Source organism: Dipodomys ordii, unplaced genomic scaffold (assembly GCF_000151885.1).
Source record: "Dipodomys ordii isolate 6190 unplaced genomic scaffold, Dord_2.0 Scaffold11, whole genome shotgun sequence".
Classification (NCBI taxonomy): Eukaryota; Metazoa; Chordata; class Mammalia; order Rodentia; family Heteromyidae; genus Dipodomys; species Dipodomys ordii.
In genome coordinates, this window is record NW_012267227.1 from 6,603,539 (window position 1) to 6,629,991 (window position 26,453).

Genomic DNA, 26,453 nt, shown 5'->3' on the forward strand with positions numbered 1-26,453 from the left:
TATGTATTTAAGTTTATGTTTCCTTTTTTAAAAAACTGACTAGACTATCCTAGAACTTTAAATATCTTGATTCAGCCAGGCACCACTGGCTCACAGAGGCTAGCTACTCAGTAAGCTGTGATCTGAGGATCACAGTTCTAAGCCAGCCTGGGCAGGAAAGTCCATGAGACTCATCACCAATTAACCAGAAAGGGGGAAAAAAGCGTGGAGCAGAGCTGTGGCTCAAGTGGTAGAGCACAAGCCTTGAGCACAAAAGCTCAGGGACAGCACCCAGTACCCAGGCCCTGAGTTCGAGCCCCAGGCACAGCACAAAAACAAAACAAAACAAAAATTGTGATTCATAATGTTAATATAAACATAAACTTTTTTTTAATTGTGAAAATACCGTACAGAGGGGTTACAATTACATGAGCATATAAACATAAACCTTCTAAATACTAGAAATGTGCTATGCAGTATGGTTTTCTGATAAAATTTTATTAAGGGATGTTAAGGAGAAGCTGTTGTGGATCAGTGAAAAATCTCAGCTATAAACTTGTTTAAATGCTATTTAAATTTTTTTAATAACAAAAACTAATCCTTAATGGATTCCTGCCAAACAGAAGTCTTAAAGAGCTTTCCTTTGATGAATAAATTAGAGAGTTTTAATTCATTAATTTAATGGTTTCCTTGCTACTCTTTGGGGGAAGGAATTGGCATTTAACACAATTTTCTGTCTCCTATAGTATCCAGCAAACTGTCTTGTATTTCTAAACCAACTACCGAGTAGACAAATGTGCTTGGGAAGGGTCTGCCCTGCAACCATCCCTTTTTCCTTTTACAATGCGATTGCCACTTTAGCAAGTACAAAGCTCCATTTCAGCCCACATCATCAAAGAGTGATTAGATATTCCATAGAAAGGGAAACTAGATGCATATAGCTTTATTCAACTTTCAGACATGACTCTGCAAACTGATAGCTTTAAAAATATACATACCGTTAACTCAGTAATTTCACTTTCAGGAATCGTAAATAGTAACAGATTGAATAGAGACTCAAATAAAAGAATATTTATTACTTTGAAGCAACCTAATGCCCATAAATACAGCTAGTGGTGGAGTAATATTTAGCCTTTAAAAATGGCCTTGTGCTGGATTGGAGGAGTGGCTCAAATGGTAGAGTGCCAGCCAGAGAAGAGTGAGAGGGCATAAGTTCAGGCTCCAGAACAGTGCGCACGCATACACACACACGCACATGCGCGCGCACACTCACACACACACACACACACACACACACACACACACACACACACACACACACACTGCAGCCACTGGTGGCTCATGCCTGAAATCCTAGCTAGTCAGGAGGCTGAGATCTGAGGATCACTGTTTGAAGCCACCCTGGGTAGGAAAATCTGTGCGAGTCTTACCTCCAATTAACCACCAGAAACCTGGAAGTGGCACTGTGGCTCAAAGTGATAGAGTGCCAGCCTTGAGAAAAAAGAGCTCAGGGATAGTGCCCAGGCCCCGAGTTTAAGCCCCATGACTGATGACCCCCCTCCCTCCAAAAAATGCAGTTGACACAACTTCAAAAAAAAAAAAAACCAGGATGTAAAACAATATGTAACTACAATCTGACTTTGTGGAAGTTGTATGGCATTATATAATAATATATAAAAATCAAAGAAAATTCATTGAAATGTGGTTTTCTCTGAATGAGACTGTTTATATTTTATTTCTACCTAAATTTTGGTTTATCTGAATTTCCTAAGTGTTAAAAATGGATATGTATTATCTTTGCGATGCACAGAATTATTTTTGCTTTTTAATGTATGCTCATGTAGTGCAGTAATCTTCAGAGTTAAAATTCTATTTAGACTATATTATAAAACATAATTGTTTCATCTATAATTCAATTAATCTCCCCAATGTATAAAGTACTTCCAAGTCAGTGTAAGATGGTCCTTCCTTTGTAAAATACAAGATAGGGTCTGGTATTTAGGAGGTTATTATCTTCTCTATTACCTGTTGCTCAATGATCATTTCCTGAAAGAAAAAAAAAATCTGCTACTGCTGAATCACATCCTTTCTAGTTTTACAATATAACCTTTAAAACAGAGTAACTTTTTAATTTTATCTAGATGTTAAAATTCTAAGATAATTGCCTTTTGCTATTGTAGGTTTCAACCTCATTTTTCTGCTTTTCTTAATCTGTTCAGAATCATGTCAGAATTATTAGCTTCATTTTAAAATAAAAATTAGAAATACTAATAAGAAAGCCAGACACCACTGCTTAAGTCTATAATCCCAGATACTTGGGAGGTGAAGATCAAGAAATTGTGGTTTAAGAGCTGAAAATGTGGCTCAGTGGTAGAGTACTTGCCTAGCATGCATGAAGCCCTGGGTTCGATTCCTCAACACCACATAAACAAAAAAGCTGGAAGTGGTGTTGTAGCTCAAGTGGCAGAGTGCTAGCCTGGGCAAAAAGAAGTTATAGGACAGTGCCCAGGCCCTGAGTTCAAGCCCCAGTACTGGCAAAAAAAGCAGAAGAAGAAGAAAAAGAAGGAAAGAAAGAAAGAATGAATTTGTGATTCAAGATCACTCTGGGTATACAAGTTCTTGAGACATCATCTCAACCAATGGTTTGACACAGCGCTGTGTGCCTGTTTTATCTAAGATAAATTATAGTGTCTTTAAAAGAACAGAGAAATAATATGTACCTTTACAAACATATGCATAAAATTAACTCTGAAGACACATAATATGAAGTACCTGTGGTGGGGGGGGAGGGTAATATCAAAGAAAACTGGTAATGTTAGTTGCTTGTAATACAAAAGCCAAGAGAGAAATAGCGTGGAGTTTTTACTGCATACTTTTTGGGTGATGGTACTGGAGACTGAACTCACAGCCTTATTTTTACTAGGCTGGCACTCTACTATTTAAGCCACACCTCCTGCTTTGGTTAATTTGGAGATGGAGCCTCACAGATTTTTCTACCTGACCTGGGGCTGGCTTATAACTATAATCCTCTGATCTCTACTTCCCAAATAGCTAGGATGATAGGCGTGAGCCACTAGTGCCTCTGTATCTATTTGTATTAAGAAATAAATAATATAAATTAAATAATGTTTAACTTAAATAATATCATTTAGATTTTAAAATAAAGAAATAACATCTTAAAATACCTATCCTATGGCTAAGACATCACCAAATGTGCCTGCATGAACAGTGATTTAGGCTCTTTGCTTTTAACTCTATCAACCTCTCCCCCTAAGAGACAGACGTGTCCTAGTATTACACTAAGTTGAGGAGCAAAAAACGGAAACTTGGAATTCCTTGAGTAAATGAAAAGGGGATACAATTCCTAACTTCCTCTTCCCTAGCCACTGGAACCAGTGCCTTCTCAAGTTCAGCCTCACTTTGGGAGACAGGCTTCTGAGTGACTTGCCCTTCACACAGAGTTCAGAGTCTAATGCAGCTTGGTTTGGAGAAACTGGCTGGAAATAGGTAACACAGAAACAATATTGTTCCAATATTGTCTAATCGTCAGCACAGCCTCAACTGCAGCTGTTCAAGCACAGCATGAGTACTACCAAAGATGACTAACTCTAGTTGCTTCTACAACTCAAGGTGTCCAAGATGGTTCTATTCTTCTGTTACTATTCAGCATTCATAATGCTGGTGTGGTTGGCGGTTTACTTCAGAAATTTCCCCCCCCCCCCCCCCCCGAATGCAGGCCCCAGTGGAGTTGCATTTGAATCCTATCAGCACTTCCTCCATTGGATGGGTGATGACTCAGCTGGGTGGCAACACCCATTTGGACAATTGAAGAAAAAAATAAGAAAAAATAATCACAGGATTTCCATATTATTGACAGAAAGAGCTCAATATGCCACCATGAGGAATAATTAAGCTATAAATTTCCCCTTTGCCAAATGAGAGATTTTTTTTTAATAAAATAACTCACTCCTCACCTCGACTTTATCTGCTAGATAAATATAATTAGGTAATGGGTGATAATTTGTTAGCATTTTATTTGCTATGTTTGCAAGGGCATTAAGCATGAACACAAGGCTGACAACAAATATGGTCGGTTTCTGATTTTCAGAGGCAAGAACGTGACTTTTGAGAATCAGATGGGCCCAGAGCATGCATTCTGGCAAATTAACTCTTCCTGTATTCTGAATAGGATCAGAGAGACTTTTTGTCTTAGCTGATTTGCATGTGCTAATTGCTAGTTCCAAGTCAATGCAGAGTGATCACCTACACCATTACATTCATAAATTAATATTCTTTTTTACTTCACAATTATTTACACACAGGAAAAAACAGTATAAATAATCTTAAAGCTGTGTCTACACTTACATAATGAAGTTGTTAATTAAAGTAATGAGCTGGTTAATAACAAGCCCAAAATTCTTTCATGAGGTATCTATATAAGGGAGAAAGAAAGAAATACTGATCACAATTGCCTTAACACCTGATTTTTACTTTTTCAGGGCTACATTCCCTAAATTATACTTTGGCCATGAATCTGAATGCTTCTTTGATTCATCATAGACATATGGGTCCTGCCTATAACTGCCAAAGTAACAGGTATCACACAGAAAGAAAATAAAGCTCATCAAAATAGGACTAGACTCTGACTGAAGCAAGCAGGTGGCACTAAATATATAAAAACTGAGGTATAAGTTGCAGTAAGCCACCCACTGTGAATGCCATGGATTTCTTTATTACCATCAGCCCAGGGTGAGTCATTTTAGTTTTAGAAAACCCCATTCTTTTAAGGAACTCTGATCCTTAACTAATCTTAAATATTAGAGGCTGAATTCCCTAAAAAGGCTTCTTGCTTCCCACCTGGATTATGGCTGGCAAATCACACTAGTGCTTAGGAAAAAAAAAATCCAACCTATTTCCCTGTTTCAGTGAATGGTGCCATCAACCAATAACGGGAACAAATAATGACTATCAAGCCACTACGTTTATACTTAGCCATTATTCAACAACAGAAAGCTGTCCTTGGCAGATTAATTCAGTAGCTCTAATAAGGAGGGATGTAGTAGAAAGGATCTAAAGGACACATAGTCATTGAGGATGAAAGAATAAAGTCCTGAGCTGAGATATTGACAGTAGAAAACAGGAAGAAAATACATAGAGACAAATTGTGAAGGTAAGCCATTACACTTTGAGTAGAGGGAATGGGTGGTGTTAAAAGCCTATGTATAATCTAAGAAGGGAAAAGGAGGAAGACTTCCTCATTCTCTTCTTATAATTTCATTTACAAACACACAAATTTCCCTCAGGCATCTAAACAACACAGTTTATATAAGGAAGTGACCTGAGAAACTAGTGTCATGATGGGACAGGAACAGTGGCAACACATTATTAGTGAATGAATTAAGACCAAAAGTAAATTGGAGCCTAGTGGTAGAGTGCTTGCCTAGCATGCATGAAACCCTGGGTTCGATTCCTCAGTACCACATAAACAGAAAAAGCCAGAAATGGTGCTGTGGCTCAAGTGCTAGCCTTGAGCAAAAGATGCTTAGGGACAGTGCCCATGCCCTGAGTTCAAGCCCCAGGACTGGTAAAACAAAAAGAAAATTGGAACCAGACTGGAGGCATGGCTAAAGTAGTAGGGTGCCAGTCAGGAGAAAAAGAGCCCAGGGAGTCTTCAAACCCCAGTAACCAAACACACACACACACACACACACACACACACACATACACACACACACACACACACACACACAGAGCTGGGAATGTGGCTCAGTGATAGAGTGCTTGCCTGCAAGCATGAAGCCCTGGGTTTGATTCCTCAGTACCACAGAAGCACAAGTAACAATGTGGCTCAAGTGGTAGAGAGTGCTAGCCTTGAGCAAAAAGAAGCTCAGGGACAGCACCCACACCCCAAGTTCTCAGTTCTAGCCCCAGGACTGGCAAAACACAAACACACACACACACACACACACATGCACGCTCGCACGCATGCGCGGTTTTAACTGAAAGGCAAAATAATTTCCTTTTAGCATGAGATGTTTTATATCTTTAGAAATATGTAGGCATCTCTGTGCAATTATATTGATTGTATTTCATTTCTTTCACTTTACATTCAAACAAGGAGTATAATATTTTAATTGGTTAAATACTACAGTTGGGAATAGAGGAATTTGAATTTAAAATTAAGAGTAGTTTTAATATGCTAAGAGTTAACTACATTCCCATGTTCAATATTTTTTTAAACAGCAATTGTATATAATGGACCATACTGAAGTATGATAAATGATGTATCTGAATTCTAATAATGCTGGCATTACTTATTACCCTTTCTTATAGCAATAGCCAATAAAAAAGATCATATTTTCAGTATGTACATATCATTTTGAAGACCCTAATGTTAAAAAGTGAGTCAATTTATTTAATTTATAGGAATATGACAGCCAGTCTGGGAATAACATTTTATGGTTCTGGTTCTATCAATATCGGATGCCCTAAATTTTCCTTTTAAACATCTCCATTTTCCATTGTCATGGCTGAATTACTTTTATTATTGTATTTTACCTATTTCAATGTCTACTTCCTTTCTTATATAAATATATTCATCAGCTGAAAGTCAAAAGAAACCTAGAAACCCTTAAGATTTAAAACATATGTTAGTGACTATATATCATGCTGTTAAGATCAGAAGCAGTGCTCTCTCTGGTAAGAATTGTGTTTATATTTAGCTCATCACTAAATCTGACTCATTAAAAAGTGATCTTTTAACAGCAATAAAAAATGGGAAACCATACTAAAAAATTGACTATATTTTTAATTTTGTAACAATTTGAATTCTCCTGTAACCATTTTTCTCTAATTCCCACTGCTTGTTCCACATAAGAAAAAGAAAATTAAACCCAGTAATAAAACTATATACACAGCATCCAGGCCCAGAGTCCAGGCCCACAACTGAAAAAAAATGTATCTTCATAAACATATAAAATACATGTGAACAGCAAATAATACTGTAAAATGGCGTGGTAAAACCTTGACTAGTAGAGATGCCTCAAAAACTGGAACATTTTCAGAGAACTCTATAGTTCAGAGAACTGCACAATTAATTTCAGACAAGCTTTTGCCTTATAGATTAAAGCCATGAAAATCTTCAGTTTTTTTATTCATCATTTATGTTTCTATATTAGGTATTTTGTAACCACCCAGAAGTAAAAATTCCTCTAACCATTTTATTTATAATGTCTTATTTAACCTCATACTATCAAAGATCTACATTGGCCTACTATTTGAAGTGATGAGAAAATGAGAAAGAATTGTAGTTTTACTTGATCAAGACTAAAAATTATATTAAAAATATGTAGTCCATGACTACATATTTTACCTATAGGAAGAAATTGCATGACATCATGATGAATCAGTTAATATTACTAATTTCATTAAACCTAACACCTACAATTATTTTCTCTTCCATTCATTCCTTCAATGAGCTCTTCCCTTTGTCAAGTTTATTTTTATCATAATGCTCACTTTTCTCAAATTTTTGAATTTTCCATTATAGAATGAAGATCATCTTTGTTCTAATAAACTATGTTACTGTAAGCTTAGATATTGTTAAAGGTGATATAAAACGTTTAGCACAATTAGATAGCAAAGAGAAAAAACTGACCTCAAGTTTTCCAAATTTTACTGGACACTATTATGACATTATACGCTGGACTCAATTGATGCCTTAGAAACTTAACCTAGCATACTGCTCAACAAAAAAAAGCAAGGGGGCTGGGAAGGTGGCTCAGTGGTAGAGTGCTTGCCTTGCATGCATGAGGCCCTGGGTTCGATTCCTCAGCACCACATAAGCAGAAAAAGCCGGAAGTGGCACTGTGGTTCAAGTGGTAGAGCACTAGCCTTGAGCTGAAGAGCTGAGGGACAGCACCCAGGCCCAGAGTTCAGGCCCATGACCGACAAAAACAACAACAACAAGCAGCAACAACAACACAAAGCTTCATCTGACATAAAAACCTTTATTTCTTATGAACAAATCTCACCTCTCCTGTTAGATGATCAGCGATTTAGGAGAGAATAAAAGTGCCACCCAGCTAGCATTGTTCCATCAATGTCAGGAAATAAACATCTGAGTCAATTTTTATAAAACCAGTGCATCTTTACAGTAGATCTTTATTCCCCAAAAGGAATGCTATCTCATTTAATTTGTACATCTACAAAAGTGTGTGGAATTTTATCAGCTCAGAGAAACCTTAACAATACTATTAATTTCATTTTTCTAAAATGACTCTCAGAGCTCCTTGTCCCTTCATTCGTGAGGAAATACGGGCTGTTCCCTGCTCTTAGTTTACATATCAGTGTTTGCACTGCACCACAGAGTACAATTTTAGTTCATATGTCCAACTTGCCTTTTTTCTTTCTTAGCATTATTTAGATATTTTTACTGGTAGAAAAACAAAAATGATTTTTTAAAACATGTATATGAAATAAATACCACCAAAAAACTATTCTCTGCATTGGATAATGGAGTTTTAATGTATTTCTGCTGTCGGGTTAGTGAATTTGTGTGATAATTTTATGTGACAGTATAATTAAATTGTAAAACAATTCCCATTTCCTATGTATTTTATCTATTTATCATCATTTATTTCTTTACCTTCTTTTTCTGCAATAAATATTATTGTAAGGAGAGTTAAATAAGTTAAACCAATGCAATTACTTTTTACAGATTGAAATTAACTTCATATATCAATTTGTACACATTTATACAAAGTACCTACCACTTGCCTGGTATAAATAAATGTGTTTATTGCAGTATATTTATGATGTCACTGCGGTTTCCATGTTTGCCTTCCTTTTGAGTAATGATATATATGTTTAAACTTGACATTTTAACAGTATTTTCAAACAATTTCATTCATTATCAAATAACCATTTATTACACGATGGCAATTTTGTACCATTTTACTGAACCCTTTAGGCGCTCTTAAACAATGATTTATCAACCAATATACAGATTTTAATGCTTATCACAGCAAATATAGCAAGTAACATTAAATAGTAACCTGACAAGGGATAACTGAAATTTTTTAATCCTGATGAGTCATGTTTAGCAATAGCCAGTATGCATTTATTGCTATACTAGAAAATAAGAGACGTATATTAAACTGTTGTATTCTTCGTGTGTTCAGACAGTGAATTATAAAACCAATGTGAACATTAACCATATTACCCTAAATGTTGATTTTAAAAGACAGGAAGAAGAAAGGAGTGTTTTAGGTTTCTTAGATGCTGATCTGCTTTGTAGCTTTTTTGTTATCTTGGCCTCTCTGCAGGAGGGAAAATATTCCTGCTCAGAAAAGTCATTTGTGGGTAACAAATCAGGGATGATCCAGATGGATCGTGTTGTGTGAGACAAATGGCTACTTAAAATAATCCGATCAGCTTGCTGCTCACAAGACATATCCAGATCATTTTAATCCTCATGAGGTCTGACCATATCTTCCTTGCTGGAGCATCCCACAAAAGTTACGTGGCTGTGAACTTTTATTAAAAAGGGGAAATTGAATTTCTCTATCTAAAGAAGGCAAATCAACAGCAAAATGTATTATCTTAATAGGATCACACAGTTGATCCAGTGAATAGTACAGTCCCTTGAGAATGCTGAAAGTTTAGGTTTAAAAACAAACAATTATCAGGGACAGAAAGGGAGGAGGGAAAAACAAGACAAGCTTCTGTTCAAGTAGGGTCATTTACATAACACATTAAACCTGATAAAGGTGTCTGTCAGTGTGTGGGAGGATCTGTATTTCTTCAGTTATCCACATGCAGAATGAATTAATTTGACACTAATTGTGGAAGGATTAAATTTATTCAATCTCTATAGAGTACTCCTCGACTATTAAAGTTAAATGAAGATAAAAATGAATTATTCTTTCCTAGATCAAAAATTAAACATCAAGCCAATTTATGAGGGTACAAGAGACGATGGGCAATGAAGATCACAACCTGTGACTTTTTTTCTAAAATAAATTGAAATAGAAGCTTAATTTTGGATAGATTTATGAATTTAACAAAAAGATCCCTTAGTGAGGAGGCTCCTGTGACATCTTTGGAAATACATTATACCTTAGCTAGAAGAACCTAAAAACATACACATTATTATGAATAGTTTTAAAATGACAGCTAAGAAACCCATTTGCTAGAGAATAGCTTTGTTTGAGAGTCAAAAAAAAAAAAGAATTGTTAAAGTGAAAAGAGGGACCTAGTTCAAATTACTTTATTTCTGCACTGACTGAGCCAAACCATCAGATAAAGTAGTCTCATAAACCAAACTTTACATGTACTTCCATTTTCAGGATGGTCCTTAAACAGTATCAATTCATATCAATTCCAGACAAGATTGGAGACTCCCTGGCACTGCCATGCTTCGTAAGTCTATGAGCAAGATAGTAGGGTTGTAGCTGAGGGAAGAGTTACAAATTCAATGGTCACCTGGGAAATCTAAACAAAAATTTCACATGCTGAGTTCAGTGATTTGACTACATTGTGCAAACTTGCAAACTTTAATTACTAATTTCTCTAGAAGATGTTCAGAATCTTTTAATATTACTAATTTCCCTGGGAGATGTTCAGATTTTTTAACATATCTTTTCTATCATCTGGCACATAATTTTGCATGTGCTTACATTGTTTTACTGTATGTGTCATTTTTAAAACAGTAATACAGATGTATAAGACACATAATTTTCAGATATTTATTCTGTATAACATTTCAGTGAATTCCTAAATATTAAGGAAATGATCATCTCAGATTTAGAAAATTATGAAATAAGTCTTTAGGGCTTGCCCAAGATGACAGAGATTTTAGCAAAGTAAGGATGAATATGCCTTCTGTAACCCAGCCCAAACAACTAACTTCCATTTTGGTATACATTTTATTTATCAAAACATAACCACATCTTAATATGTAATAATGTCATTCCTTAAAACATCTTTTCTATTATCTGGTATGTAATTGTGCACGTGTATGGGTTGCTTTTGTTGCTTGTGTCATTTTTTAAATGCAGTACAGACATATAGGACACATAATTTTCAGATATTTGTTCTATATGGCATTTCAGTGAATTCCTAAATAATCCCAGCTTTAGACAAATTAAGAAATAAGCTTTGGGACTTATCCAAGATGACAGGAACTATAGCAAAATATGGACTAATATGCCTGCCTTAACACAATCCAAACAACACACTTTCATTTTGGTTTAAGTTTTATTCGTCAAAACCTTCCAGGAAACATAATTGGATTTTAACATGGACCACTGTTGTAAACTAATTAAGGAAAGACTAACAATGTAATTTCAGGCATTTGTCATTTTATGGAATTAAATCCTCCCACATACTTTCTCACTCCCCAAACTACACAGTAGGCATATTTGATGTGATTTTTGTAAACAGAGTCTAGGTAAGACCACTGTCACTTTATGCATTAATATTAAGGATAAAGGGTAAATGTTCCACTCTTCTACTCTCCTATCACTCCTGATCAAAAAACAATCTAGAAGTTTAGAAATTAAGGATCCTTTAAATTTTCATATGAAATTCCTGTTACTTCATCATTTCCTATTTGTATACATCTGAAACTGAAAAGCTTTCTTCTTTTTCCTAGCAATATGGTGCTTTAATCATTACATTGAGAGAACATATTTCTTTTTCTTTATCAAAAAAGAACCACATTAATAAAAAGTAGCGGGGCGCCGGTGGCTCACACCTGAAATCCTAGCTACTCAGGAGGCTGAGAGCTGAGCATCAGGTTCAAACCCAGCCTGAGCAGGAAAGGCCATGAGACTCTTATCTCCAATAAACCACTCAGAAAACTAGAAGTGGCACTGTGGCTCAAGTGGTAGAATGTTAGCCTTGAGCTGGAGAGCTGAGGAACAGCGCACAGGTCCAGAGTTCAACCCCCACAACCAACAAAAATAAATAAATAAAATAAAAAGTAATGTTTAATATTTTCAGTTGTATGGAAATTCATGAAAAAGAATAGTTAATAGCCTTTATTTGCAGAGTTCCCATATTTTAAAATCTAAATAATCACTTAGATTCTCTCAAGTTCAGTGGGTTATTTTTAGGAAATTAAATGCATTTTTGAAATACAGTTTTTAGGATATTTACCCATTGCAACAGTGTTAGATGATGTCACCATATAATTTTTTATGTTTGTATTAAAATGCATTTGTTTTTCATAGTCATGTTAGTGCTTTGTTTTGTTAAATATGATAAAAATTCCAGTAGATTCAATTGCTTGTCTATTTTGTTTTTTAAGATAATTTTGTTATTATTAAGGTGTTATATAAAGGAGTAAATCAAGTGATGAGTACAGTTGTTTTTGGACAATGTCACCCCTCTCTTTACTCTCCTTCACTTTTCCCCTCTCATCCCTGCCCACATGTTGCATAGTTAGTTCATTTGCCACAGTGTCTACTGAGTAACAGACCTATATTTGCTCACCCTTCCCTTCCTGCACCCCCACTCAAAAGACAGAAAAAAGAACAAACAACACCAAAAGGCAAAAACAAACAACAATAAAAACAAAAATGTTTGCTTATATATTTTGAAATGCATTCGTTGGTTATATTTATTTTAATTGAAAGCCAATCCCAGGGATAACCAACCATGTCTTGACACTTTTACAAAACCATTAGTCATGAACTGGAGTAATTTTTTTTTCAGTGACTTATTCAGGACAAAGATCTGTAGAGGGGTGCGGGGGAAGCACCAATCCTGGGGCTTAGACACTGTCCCTGAGCTTTTTGCTCAAAGCTAGCACTATACCACTTGAACCTCGGCTCTGTTTCTGGCTTTTGGGTGCTTAGTTGGAAATAAGAATCTCATGGATTTTCCTGCTGGGTGGCTTTGAACTGCGCGATCCTCAGATCTCAGCCTCCTGAGTAGTTAGGATTACAGGAGTAAGCCACTGGCATAGCAGGATGAGATCTTACATATTAATCAGGGTAAAGAACTCAGTGTAAATGAGTCTCTGTGCAAATGGAAACTGTGATAGCAACTACATGGTTACTATCATCTTTGCCAACTTTTATGATCTTCTGTTGTAAAAGTTACATCCTCAGATAGTTTTAAATTCTTACTGGTAATTTCTTTTACTCCTACTAACATCTTCACAAAGCACATGACTATGGACTCAAAATACATTCCTACCATTGGTTTTAACAAATAATCTAAACTAGAATGCACTTTTGCACTTCTATTGGATGAAATTTACATCTGTCACCCCTAACAAACCTGAGTATGTCCAGATAGGAACATAGGCCCTTACATCACTCCAAACCACAACCTTGCTTGTTGAATTGAATCCTTATAGACCTATGTTCTAAAATCCTCTTGCAAATGAGCTTGGTTTCTCCCTGGAATGGCCGTAATCTAACTTTGCACATGGAAATATTTCTTGGAAATGTGTACTGTTGCTCTCTGGGGTATGGAAGTATCACACAAGAGTATTGTGTAATATATGTGTACAGTCCAATTTGGCTTTCTGAAATAGGAAAGTACAAATTCTCTGTGGAACTGTTTCTTTGACTAGTTCATTGTAGGAACGATGCTTGTCACCATGCCAATGATAAAAATTGCTGCTAGGTTCAGTTTTGAATTTTATCAAGTGAGTAAGTGAAATATATATGTTCATCTCAGACTAAAGTTATGAATAATTAAATGAATATATAATTTGTATCCAGTTTTACAGCCTGGAGCTTCAGCAGCAAAGACATCTCAGCCCATGTAAAAAGGATACTTCATGCTTTTTTTTTTAGAAAAATTATGAGTGAGCTGCCAAATATCACTGAATTTATATGCTTGTAAGCAAGAATAACAATCTGCCTATAAAATTACACAAGGGAGAGTGAAGTAGCCTTCAAGAGTTTTATTTTATGTATCTTATGCCTTTTGAAGTTTGAATTTGTTCAAGCATTTTCTCAGCACTGACTCAAATGTCTTGAATTCTTCATTATTTCTCACCCATATTCTTATTTTTTGGTGACACTAGAGCTTGAACTTAGGGTCTCACGCTTACTAAGCAAAGCATACTCCTTAACTCTTTTTCTGTAGGTAAGATTTCTTGTTTTTGCTCAGGTTGGTGTCAGATCGCAATCTTCCTACCTGTATACCTCTTGTGTAGCTGGGATTACAGGTATGAATCATCATGCAGAGTTTCTTTATTGAGATAGAGTTCTCACTGTCTTTTTGCCTGGACTTTCCTTGAACCATGATACTCTCTACCAATTCCTCCCAAATTGCTGGGATGGCAGGTGTGAGCCACTGTACCAATCTCCTCTCTTACCTTTTCTCTAGCCAAGACTGGGTCCAAGTTTGAGGAACAGACCTAGAAAATAACATTAGGTAAGTATATGAATCCATCTTGATTCCTATTTAAAACCAATCCTCCAGAGGTACTTTATAAAATGAGCAATGTTTCCTGTTTCAAATAAAAGCATCACATTCAAATCGAAGCTCTTAGTGGGGAACTAGAGCTAACTGTACAGTTGAGCAGGTTGTGTCCAGCACACAGAACTCTATTGATAGATCACTCTACTTACAAAGCCACATGTTCCAGAGCAAGGCTCCATCTGCTTAGGAGGAAAGAGTGGCTTTTGAAATTTTCCATATAGGTATCTATGTGAGAAATCGAAAAAGCAGCATTCAGCTCACCAACCTTGCCCCCAGGTGTATCACCTACCGAGGATTCCCTTGGCTGCTTTGCAGAAAATTGTGCTCTGGGCTTTAAATAGCTTTATGAGGAATTTTCTCATTCTAATAGATACCTTTATTTTGTCATCCACAAGGTTAGACTTATGAGAAATGCCAGGAAAAGCTGTATAAAGAGATGCTCTTTTAATTATTTACAAAAACAATCTGCAGGAGTGTGACATGCTGTGTTCATACAGAGTAATAACATACTCATATTTCTCCATCTGTTAGGAGATGCCTGGAGACTGGACTGATGGCAGAGGAAAGACTGGCTGCAGGAATAGAAAAGCACAAAGAAGAAGAAAAGTGCTATTCAGGAATTAGTGTGCTGCAGAGAAAACAGCACAAAATTCTCTCACACTTTCATGGAAAAGTGGGCCAGGTAGAGAAGGGAAACTGAATATAAAACATTTACCAAGACTGTGGTTTTCCACATTGAAAAGTTAATACTACAATATCTATAATAATAACATCAGTAATAATACTGGTAATAACAAAGAAGAAAATAAGGGAGGAAGCAAAATACTGATGAGAAATTAGTGATCCTGAGGTCCTTCCCATGGAAACTATGTGTATAATAGTAAAGAGAGCTTCCTGGAGGAATGCCATTCTACCACTCACCCTGAAACACAGCTTTCATGAAAGCAACAAGTGTAAATGTAAATACAACTGTCAATAGAGACTTTCAGCAAAGAAGGCTGACCAAAGGACCCCATACTTGGCTCCAGTCCAATGGCCAATGAAGGTACTGGCTCTCTCAAAGGAAATAGAAGTAACTTCCTGTATTTTATTGGACCACAATAAATCAATAACAGGTGAAACCACAGAAAATATTCTAACACAGAGAGACTGGACAATTCACTTTTGAATGACCAATGGATGCACAATGAAGAAATAAGGGAAAATATTTGTTTTTAGATATCCCAGAAGGAAAATATAAATTGCCAAAACCTTTGGAACACAGAAAAAGCAGTTTATAGCCAGAAGTGTCCATATTTTTCAAAAGTCAGAGAAATTTTGACTAAGTAATCTAATAGTGTAGTTTAAGCTCTTGGAAAAACAAGAACTAGTCAAAACCTAGAATTTGTAGATGGAAAAAAATATATCGGGGCAGAAGGTAACAAAACAAGGAATCAATGAAATAAAAATTTGGCTCTTTAAACAGATAAACAAGACTGACAAACTTTTAGCCAAATTAATCAAAAGAGAAAATCCAAATTAATAAAATTAGAAATAAAAAGGGAGACACAATAAATCTAGAGGTCCCTTAGAGAATATTTTAAAAATCTATATTCTAGCCAGGCGCCAGTGGCTCACCGGCTCTCAGCTCAGGAGGCTGAGATCTGAGAATCATGGCTCAAAGCTAGTCCAGGCAGGAAAGTCTGTAAGACTCTTATCTCCAATAGACCACTAGAAAATAGGAAGTGGTGTTGTGGCTCAAGTGATAGAGCACTAGCCGTGAGCTGAAGAGCTGAGGAACAGTGCCCAGGCCCAGAGTCCAAGCCCCAGGACTGACAAAAAAAAAATCTACATTCTAACAGACTGGAATATCTAGAAGAAATGGACGTTTCTAGCTATGTATAACCTACCACAATTGATTCAAGAGGATATAAATCACCTAAATAGAACAATAGCAATCAATGAAATTGAAGCAGTAATAAATAGCCTCCCAAGAAAGAAAAATGTAGACTCAGATGGGTTCAGGTCTGAATTCTACTAGACCTTCAACAGGAACTAACACCAATTCTCCCCCAACTATAATATAAAATAAAAAAAACCAAACTCATTCTATGAAGCCAGTATTACCTTGATATCAAAATCATATAGTGACATGATAAAAAAAAAAAACTACCGACCAACTTTCTGGTAAGCATAGATACAAAACATCTCAATATAATACATGGAAAATAAATTCAACAACACATTAAAAAGATCATACACCATGATCAAGTTGTTTTCATTATAGGGATGCATAGATGTTTTCACATATGGAAATAAATTAATATAATACAATGCAAAATAAAGGACAAAAATCATATGATTATCTCAATAGATGCGGAAAAAAAGGCTTTTGATAAATCTCAAGATCCTTTCCCGATTAAAAAAAAAACACCTTGTAATCACTTGGAATAAAAGGAGCATAGCTCTTTGATAAAGGTTATATACAATAATCTACAGTCAATATCATCCTAAATGGGAAAAATGCTACTTTTTCTGTAAAGTCAGGAACAAGACAATGGTGTCCATTCTCCTCACTCTTTTTGTTGTTGTTGTTGGTTGTGGGCCTTGAACTCTGGGCCTTAGTGCTGTCCCTCAGCTCTTCAGCTCAAGGCTAGCACTCTACCACTTGAGCCACAGCACCACTTCGGTTTTCTTGTGGTTTATTGGAGCTAAGAGTTTCACGGACTTTCCTGCCCGGGCTGGCTTTGAACTGTGATCCTCAGATCTCAGCCTCCTGAGTACCTAGGATTACAGGCGTGAGCCACCGGTGCCTGGCTCTCCTCACTCTTATTCAATATAGTGCTAGAACTCTTAGCCAAAGGAAGAAATAAAATGGATACAAATAGGAAATGAAAAAATCCAATTATTCCTATTTGCAAATGATATGATCCTATGCTTAAAGATGGAGCCCTAAAACTTCTACCAACATAACTCTCAAGATATGATAAACACATGGTAAAGCAGCAGAAAACAAAATCAATATTTAGACCAACAGTGAACAGACTAAGAAAACAGGAAAACAATCCCACTCACAATAGCCTCAAAAAGTAGGGATAAAGCTATCTGATAACTAAATAGTGAAGAAAGAAATTTTGAAGAAGAAAACAGAAGATGGAAAGATCTCCTATGTTCATAGATCAGAAAAATTAGAACTGGGAAGATAGCTATACTATCAAAAGCAAACTACAGAGTCAATGCAACTTTCATCAAAATTCCCAAAGGGGACAGGCCAAAGATGTGGTTCAAATGATACAGTGCACTGAGTTTAAGCCCCAATGCCAAAAAACCATAATGGATTTCTAATAAATATGATGGTGTTGAAATATATTTATTGACCTGAAAAGGAATTTATTTTTTTAAGTGAAAAGGAAAAAAAGAGTTTATATACTATTAGTTATATTACCTTATTTTTATAAAGATTGCAAAATTGATATACACATATATATACATTAATCTTGAAAGATATAGATATCCATGGTAATTATCTTTGAGGCTTATCTGTAGTTTTTAACATTTTAACAATAATTATGGATTATTTATGTGATGAGAATATAAGAATAAATAGAAGAATAGCTTACTCAAAACCAAGCACTGCTCAAACTTACTAAATGATAGTTACTAAAATGGAGATCACACACACACAAACACCCATATTTCAAATGATTTTCTGCCCCCCTGTGGGGAACCCTACACATTGCACACTGAAATAGGAAAAATTCAGAACTATGAAAATTCTGTGATGACAGAATGTCTTATGTGGATCCAATGTTTACTTAAAGCTTTGTTGATCAGTTTGTTTTCCCTACCAGGAAATTGCTAGGTAGAAAATAATGCTTAACACTTGTATGTGCTTACAATATGGCAAACACTAGTCACATATGAGTATCTATATATATACACATACATACATAGGTGTAGGCACATATGTGTATGTGTATATATACATATATATATATATATATATATATATATATATATATATAGTTTTCTCTCACAGAAATTCCATGAGATTATTTCCCCCTATGTTAAAGATAAATCATAGATTGCTTGATCATCTGCCAACAGTGAAAAAATTTGGTCAGGTGCTCCAAAGTGTTTTGCTCTGGGTCAAGTATTTAAAATTTTTGGATTTGCCATTCCCTAATAGAATTGCCCTAATACTTGACTGATGGATCTTTGAGGAAGAATGTTTTTAAATGCAACTTCTGAGAGGATTAAGTTCTCCAAACTAGTACTTCCTGGCAGAACTGCTTCTGGAAGTATGGTTCTCCAGCTTGGCAACTTCCCGAGAATTGTTTGTCACTGGTGCAGAGAGGAAAGTATGGAAGCTGAGGTCCTTCACGCCATTTTGTTGTTGTTGGTTTTTTTTTTTGGTCGGCTGTGGGGCTTGAACTCTGGTCCTGGGTGTTGTCCCTCAACTCTTCAGCTCAAGGCGAGCGCTCTACCACTTGAGCTACAGTGCCACTTCCGGTTTTTCTGGTGGTTATTGGAGATATCAGGAGTCTCACGGTCTCTCCTGCCCGGGCTGGCTTTGAACCGCGATCCTCAGATCTCATCCTCCTGAGTAACTAGGATTACAGGCGTGAGCCACCAGCGCCCGGCTGTTGTTTTTTTTTGTTTGTTTGTTTGTTTGCTTTGCCAGTCCTGGGGCTTGAACTAAGGATCTGTGTACTGTCCCTGAGTTTCTTTTGCTCAAGGCTAGCATTGTAGCACTTGAGCCATAGTGCCACATCTGGCTTTTTCTGTTTATGTGGTACAGAGGAATGGAACCCAGAGCTTCATGCATGCTAGGCAAACACTACCACTAAGCCACATTCCCAGCCCTTCACACCATTTTTATAGATCACTAAACAGCTGTTGACTTCAACGATAACTTTTTTGTATGTTTTTTATTGTAAAAATACTGTACAGAGGGGTTACCGTTACATGAGCAAGGTAATGAGTACATTTCCTATTGAGCATTGTTGCTTCCTCCTTTGTTTTTTTTCCCCCAACCATCCCTTCTCTCCCACCTCCACAGCTATCCCCCTACCTACCTCCCTCTCCTGCCAAAGTTGTAAAGTTCATTTTCAACATAGTGTCTTGTGCATCTCATTGCTACAATGGGTCAACCCGTATCCCTATTTAAGCATTTTGTTTTTTCCCTTCCCTTCCCCAAATTACAGAAGTGTATATACATGATGCAGGGCACCGGAATCAAAAACAGTGAAAACGGGTTATAAGGTGGGGTAGAAACATACAAAGAAACAAAAAAACAACATCACATGGTACATTATAAATACGTTAGAAACAATAGCAAGGAAGAAAATTTTGTGTCCCTATCTTGGGGGTTCATTTCGCTTAACATCATCTTATATGCTCATATGTACATAGCTTTTGACCATTTCTGCTTGTCCTACACATGTACTGGTTATTGCAAATAAGAGAAACCATGGGACCTATATTTCTTTGGGCCTGGCTTACTTCACTTAATATAATTTTTTCCAAGTCTTTCCATTTCCTAACAAATGGGGCTGTGTCATTCTTTCCGATGGAGGCACAGAATTCCACTGACTGGGACTTCTGTCTTTCATTCTTTTGTTATTTTACTAAAATACAGCTCATGCTGGGTGCCATTGGCTCATGCCTATAATCCTAGCTACTCAGGAGGATTAGATCTGAGAATCCAGGTTTGAAGCTAACTGGGGCAGACAAATCAGGAGATAATGGATTCTTATCTCCAATTAACCGGCAAAAAGTAGAGAAGAGAGGCCAGGCCGTGGGTGGCTCACACCTGTAATCCTAGCTGCTCAGGAAGCTGAGATGTGAGGATCACGGTTCAAAGCCAGCCCGGGCAGGAAAGTCTGTGAGACTCTTATCTCCAATAAACCACTAGGAAACCGGAAGTGGCGCTGTGGGTCAAGCGGTAGAGCACTAGCCTTGAGCTGAAGAGCTGAGGGACAGTGACCAGGCCCAGAGTTCAAGCCCCGGTACAGGTACTAAATAAATAACTGCTCCCCACAGCAAGTCTGAGCAGCACTGATGGACACCAAGGCTGTTTGAAGAATTTTACCCAAGTCAGGATTCTCCTGAGGCCTACCGCCACCCGGCCCGGCCCTGCCCGCCTAGGCCGTGAACCACCAGGCATTTTTCTTCCCCTCATTTCAGGAACTTGGTTATACAGTATACAGTGACTGCAATGATTGCTAAGTGTAAGCCGGGGGAAAAAAAAATGTAACTGGTTCTTGGAGACGGAAAGCTGACGTACCAGAAGGGAAAAACGAGGAGGAGGCCCGCCGTCCCTCAGAGAGACGCCTCCAAGGAGGCCTCGACGCCAAAGGTTCCCGCCCAGCTGGACGGGCACTAGTGCGCACGCGCCTCCACCACCGCCCCCCCCCCCCAGCAGCAACTAAAGGTTCCCGCCCAATTGGATGCAAGCGCTCGCGCATGCGCGGGGGGAAGGGAGATAGTGAGAGTCCTCCGATTAACGCCACGCCTCCACTTCCGCCCGCCGAGGTTCCTGAAGCGGGTTTGGGAAGTCGTCACTTCCGCCGGGACAGCTCAGTGCGTCCGGGTCAGCTGCTACGGCTGCTGTTACCTCTGTGGTCCGGGAAGTGGCCTGGGGTTTCCACCGCCGACCGAGGGGGAGCAGTCTCCGCTCGGTGCCACCTTCTGCGACCTGGCCGTCAGCCCCACGTCGCCGGCCTGGAGGGGCGAAGAGGACGAGGGGGCCCCGGCTGCCTCCGGGGTGAGCGCGGCCTGGGGCGGCCTGGACGCTGCGGGTGTGGGTTGGGGCTGGGCCTGGGGGCGCGCGTCTGCGGGCCGGTGACGCTCTTCTGAGGGGCGCGTGCGCCCACAAGCCGCCAGGGCGACCGAGCCCAGGGGTTATCTGTGGCCTGGGGCACCGAAGAACCCCCCCCCCCCCGGCGGAGGCACTTTTCCGGGGCCCGCCCAGCCTCGGTCCCCGCCCTTCGCCCGGCTCTTTTGCCCATCCTGCCCCCCACCCCCACCCTCTTCCTTTTCCGTTTGTGGTGCGTGTGCTTTGGATGAACACACACACACACACACTCACTCACGCCTGGGTGCGGTGAGGAGTTCAAGTTGGTTCCGTATTTACGTGCAGCGTCTATCCCCTTTGCAGAACAAAGAAACTTGGGACCTCTGGTGTACCTCGTTAGCCTCGGGGGGGGGGGGATGGACGCGGAAACGACACCAGTTAACTCAGAGCTCTAATAGACCTTCCTGAACAAGCTGAAGCAGAATGCAGGGCGTGTACTTGTAAAGCCGAGTCTCTGCGTGTTTTCAAGATTACCTTTTCTGTTTTAAGTACCTGGGCCCCCCCCGAAAAAAAATAATAATAGTAATAATAGCTGGGCTTTTCCAGATGTAGTTGGTGCCCCTGGAGAACGTAGTACACTAGGGTTAAATTCATTAAAACTATTTGGGTCTTCACTACATTATGTTAGAACTGCCATTGCCCTGCCACCTCCTCAGGGGCACAGCTTTTGCCGTGTGCATGCATACTTAGTTCGGTGAATGAAGTATGTGATCGCATCATACAGTTGCTTTCTTAGCCTTACTTTGGTTTAGTTAGGCTCTTCCCTGACCCCTGACACTTGATTTCTCCCGTCTGTCCATCTGTCTATCTTTGTCTCTGGTCTCTTGTCTATTTGCCTGCCTGTGACTATTGGAGCTTGAACTGGGCCGTTGGAGCTCTTAACACTTGAGCCACACCTCCACTTCCGACTTTTCTGTCCTGGCTGGCTTTGAACTATGATCCTCACATCTCAGCCTCCTGAGAAGCTAGAATTAGAAGTTTGAGCTGGCCAGGTGATGGTAGCTCATGCCTGTAATCCTACCTCCTCAGGGGGCTGAGTTCTAAGGATCTGGGTTAGAATCCAGCCCCGGCAGAAAAGTCCTCCAAGAGACTCTTATCTCCAATTAAACACTCAAAAGAGCTCAGGGACAGTGTCAAGGCACCGAGTTCAAGCCCCACAACCGACCAAAAAAATAAAGTGTGAGTCAGCAACACGTGGCACGATCATTGATTTCTTCAATTAGACATATTCAGTTTGAAATGTTAGCTAAGAATTTCTGCAGTTGTTGGGAAAAAAATTCAGTCATTTGTAAATGGATAAATTTCCTCAGTACTAAAGTTTCTCCTTAGTTCTTACCATTTAACATTTTCTCTAAACTGTATTCCTGCTCGGCATAATCTTCTTTTGTGCAGCCTAATAATGTCAAGGTTTGACAGGAAGCTTGGAAGGCCATTTCTGCATATGTGAAGCTTCAACTAGATTATAAAGCATTGCTACTGAGTTCTTTAGGCATTTCAGGACCTTTTAACATAAATGTAATGGTGTTACAAATTTATTCCATGTGAGGTTGCCAATGAATGGAGACTGCTGTGATAGAAATAATTTTGATCTAGATCTTGGAATCTGGATGTGGTGTCATAATAATGCTGTTTTGTACTTCACATGATTGTTGGTTGAAACAGGAGATGGTGGGTACAGATGGGAAAAGCACCTTATGTTCATTCTAACAGAGTAATTCAGGTAGAACAAGCATCTTAAAATGTAAGTATAGGGCTGGGAATGTGGCTTAGAGGTTGCATGCGAGTGCTTATCATGCATGAAGCCCTGAGTTCTATTCCTCAGTATCACATAAACAAAAAAGGCCAGAAGTGGCGCTGTGGCTCAAGAGGTAGAGCAAAAGAAACTCAGGGACAATGCCCAGGCCATGAGTTGAAGTCCCAGGACTGGCAAAAAAAGAAAGTATATCCAGGACCCATAAATTAATCTTGACTTACAGTAGATGGGAAAGTATCCTTTTAAACTTAATAACATTCCTCTGGCTGGGAAGGTGGCTCAGTGGTAGAGCATTTGCCTTGCATGCATGAGACCCTGGGTTCGATTCCTCAGCACCACATAGCAAAAAGAAAAAAAAGCCGGAAGTGGCGCTGTGGCTCAAGTGATAGAGCGCTAGCCTTGAGCTGAAGAGCTGAGGGACAGCACCCAGGCCCAGAGTTCAGGCCCCACGACCGTACCCCCCCCAAAAAAAATAAAAAAATTAAATTAGTAAGTGTTTAAAAAAAAACTTAATAACATTCCAAATTGGTTACTGTTTTATATATTAAGACATTTGTAACTGTCACAGAGGTCAGGTATTAGGCTTTACTTTTCTTAAAAGGTGTTAAAACATCTGATAATTTAATTCTACTCTTACAGATGACATACTTATCCTGTGCTTTATTTTACAATTTGAGAGAAATCAGCATCATTCTAATAAATTTTGCTTTTAACATTTCTGATAGAGCATGTCACTTCATTCTTAAAACCTATGTGATCCTGTACTTGTCAATAAAACAGCAAGCAAGACTGTAGGATTTTTCCTTTGTTTGTTGAGGGGTTTGTTTTGTTTTTGCTGATCCTGGGGCTTGAGCATGCTGGTCTTGAGCTCTGGTCTTGCATGAGCTTTTGTGTTTGAGGCTAGTGCGCCACCACTAGAGCCACTGCTCCACTTCCAGTTTTTTGTGGTTAATTGAGATAAGAGAAGAGAGTCTAGGGCTTTTCTGCCCAGGCTGATTTCAAACCATGAGCCACTGGCACCCAGCTCTGGGGATGTTTTGATGATCAGTCATAAACATACAAACTGCTCATGAAAGAATAAAATATTTTGGAATGAAACCTGTTTAAATGGGTAAGTGCTGTCCTCCTGCCAAGTGGAATTAATTTCACCACAGATTGGGCTTTACTTGAACCTATTCTAAGCAGTGTTTAACTCCATAAAATTGCTGTGTGAACTTTTAAAGGTAATTCTAGTTAATCTTCCCCCCCCACGCCCCCACCCCTGGTCCTGGGCCTTGAACTCTAGGCCTGAGCACTGCCCCAAGCTCCTTTTTGCTCAAGGCTAGCACTCTACCACCAGAGCCAGAGCACCACTTCCGGCTTTTTCTGAGATTAATGGAGATAAAAGTTTCACTGACTTCCTTGTCTGGGCTGGCTTTGGACCATAATCATCAGATCTCAACCTCTTGAGTAGCTAGGATTACTGGCATGAGCCACTGACACCAGCTTCTAGCTATAATCTTAATATTTAAGTTTTGCTTATCTTGCTAATAAACTGCTTCTGGAAACTCTTCTTTATCTTGGTTGGATTTACCACCATACCTACCCTCTGATGCTGTGTAAGGAAGTAATCTATTTTTAAGTATATTAAAATGTTACTTGCATGATCTTTAATATTTTTAATATCCGAATCAAAAAAGTGGGAAACACCACAGTTGACTTTTGAGTCAGCAATATCATGATTTTCTTCATAGTAGTTGTACTTATATGAACTCTTCCTTTTTTTGCATACATGCAAGGCAAGCACTCTACCACTGAGCCACCTTCCCAGCCCTATGAACTCTTCTTGTTTTCTGTTTTATCCAGCTGCTCGGTGATAAAAGTGCTACCAAGAGTCAATTCTCATAGTTGTTTAACTTATTTTTATCTACCTCGTGTACTTAATTTTACCTAGTGTTCTTGATGGAATGGTACCATTAATCAATGTTTATTTCTCCTCCTCCTTTGTATAACTACCTTAATTAGTCATCCCCTAAGCTAAATATCCATGGCCATAGCCTGAGGTATGCTAAATTCATATGCTTCAATATATTAGAGTTGAGAAGGTTCAAAGGGCTGAAGGAGTTGGGCTTTCTGTAGTTAACTACCTTTAAAGGTTGTGTCAGTATTCTTTTGTTCAGGCAGTAACACAGCCCAAAGGTTTGGTTATCTTCTACATTTTAAGAGAAATAGTTCTTACAAATAAGGAATAATTTTACCAACAAGAACTTATATTACATATATATAGATTCTCACAAAACTTGATTATGATTTTTAGAGGTAAAGCAAATAGGAATCCTATTTATATAATTTAACAAGCAAAATAAACCAAAGAGGTTGAGCAAAAGGCTTGCTTGCTACCGAAGATCATACCTTACAGTTAAATGTTTATCCATTTAATATCTCAGGCTTGTAGATGTGCCAACCATGATTGTTTGCGACTTTCAGTCACTGTCTTTACTTTTGAAATAATATGTAGTTTTGAAAAAGACATGCAGAACACTGATCTTTTTTTCAAATAACCAATAGAGCAGTAAGATGAGATAATTGGAAGCTTTTCCTTTTTTGGGAGGGCGGGGGGGTCCAAGACTGGGACTTGAACTTGCTATCTGTTACTCTCAACTCGTTGGCTGGCACCTGAGCCATACCTCAAACCCCGAAGCTTTTCCAATTATTGAAATTAGGTAAATATATTTGTGCATAGCAAAGACTGAGTATGTGAAATCTAGTGAAGATTCAGTTTTCAGCTATTAGTGATAGAATAATCTCAATTTAACATGACACAGAGTAAGCAGTATTAAGTATTTGGACTTGTTGACTATAATCTTGGACTGTCTTTTTGTTCTAAATAGAAAAGTCGTTTGATAAAGTACCTTTTTTTCTTTTTCTTTTTTTTAATTTCCTCTACAGAAAAGAGTTGCTGACAAAAATGCAGCCTGTAAACTGATCTTTTGTTGTTGTTGTTGGTCATGCAGCTTAAACTCAGGGCATGGGCACTGTCCCTGACCTTTTTTCATTCAAGTCTAGCACTCTACCACTTGAGCCACAGTGCCACTTCTGTTTTTCTGAGTGATTTATTGGAGATAAGGGTCTCATGAACTTCCCTACCCTGGCTAGCTTTGAACCATGATCCTCAGCTCTCAGCCTCCTAAGTAGCTAGAATGTACCTGGCTATAAAATGATAATTGTAGGTGTGTTAATTAAAACATATGTATTAGAAACAGAAACTGCTAAATATGTCAGAATTATTTTTAAGTGTTTAATTCCTTAAAATTACTTAGATCAGTGTTTTCTCAGAATTAAAAATACTTCACCCAGGGCTGGGAAGGTGGCTCAGTGGTAGAGTGCGCTTGCTTTGCATGCCTGAGGCCCTGGGTTCGATTCCTCAGCACCACATAAGCAAAAAGAAAAAAGCTG

At 38.3% G+C, this 26,453-nt stretch overlaps 1 protein-coding gene across 1 annotated transcript in view; it reads left to right on the plus strand.

Moving 5' to 3' along the window:
- The first annotated feature begins 21,091 nt into the window (after window positions 1–21,091).
- Window positions 21,092–26,453, plus strand: part of Bnip2 (BCL2/adenovirus E1B 19kDa interacting protein 2) — a 24,132-nt gene continuing 18,770 nt past the window's right edge. Inside the window, exon 1 of the mRNA XM_013009938.1 lies at window positions 21,092–21,175. The gene's annotated coding sequence lies outside the window, so the exon portion shown is untranslated. The remainder of the gene's footprint in view (window positions 21,176–26,453) is intronic.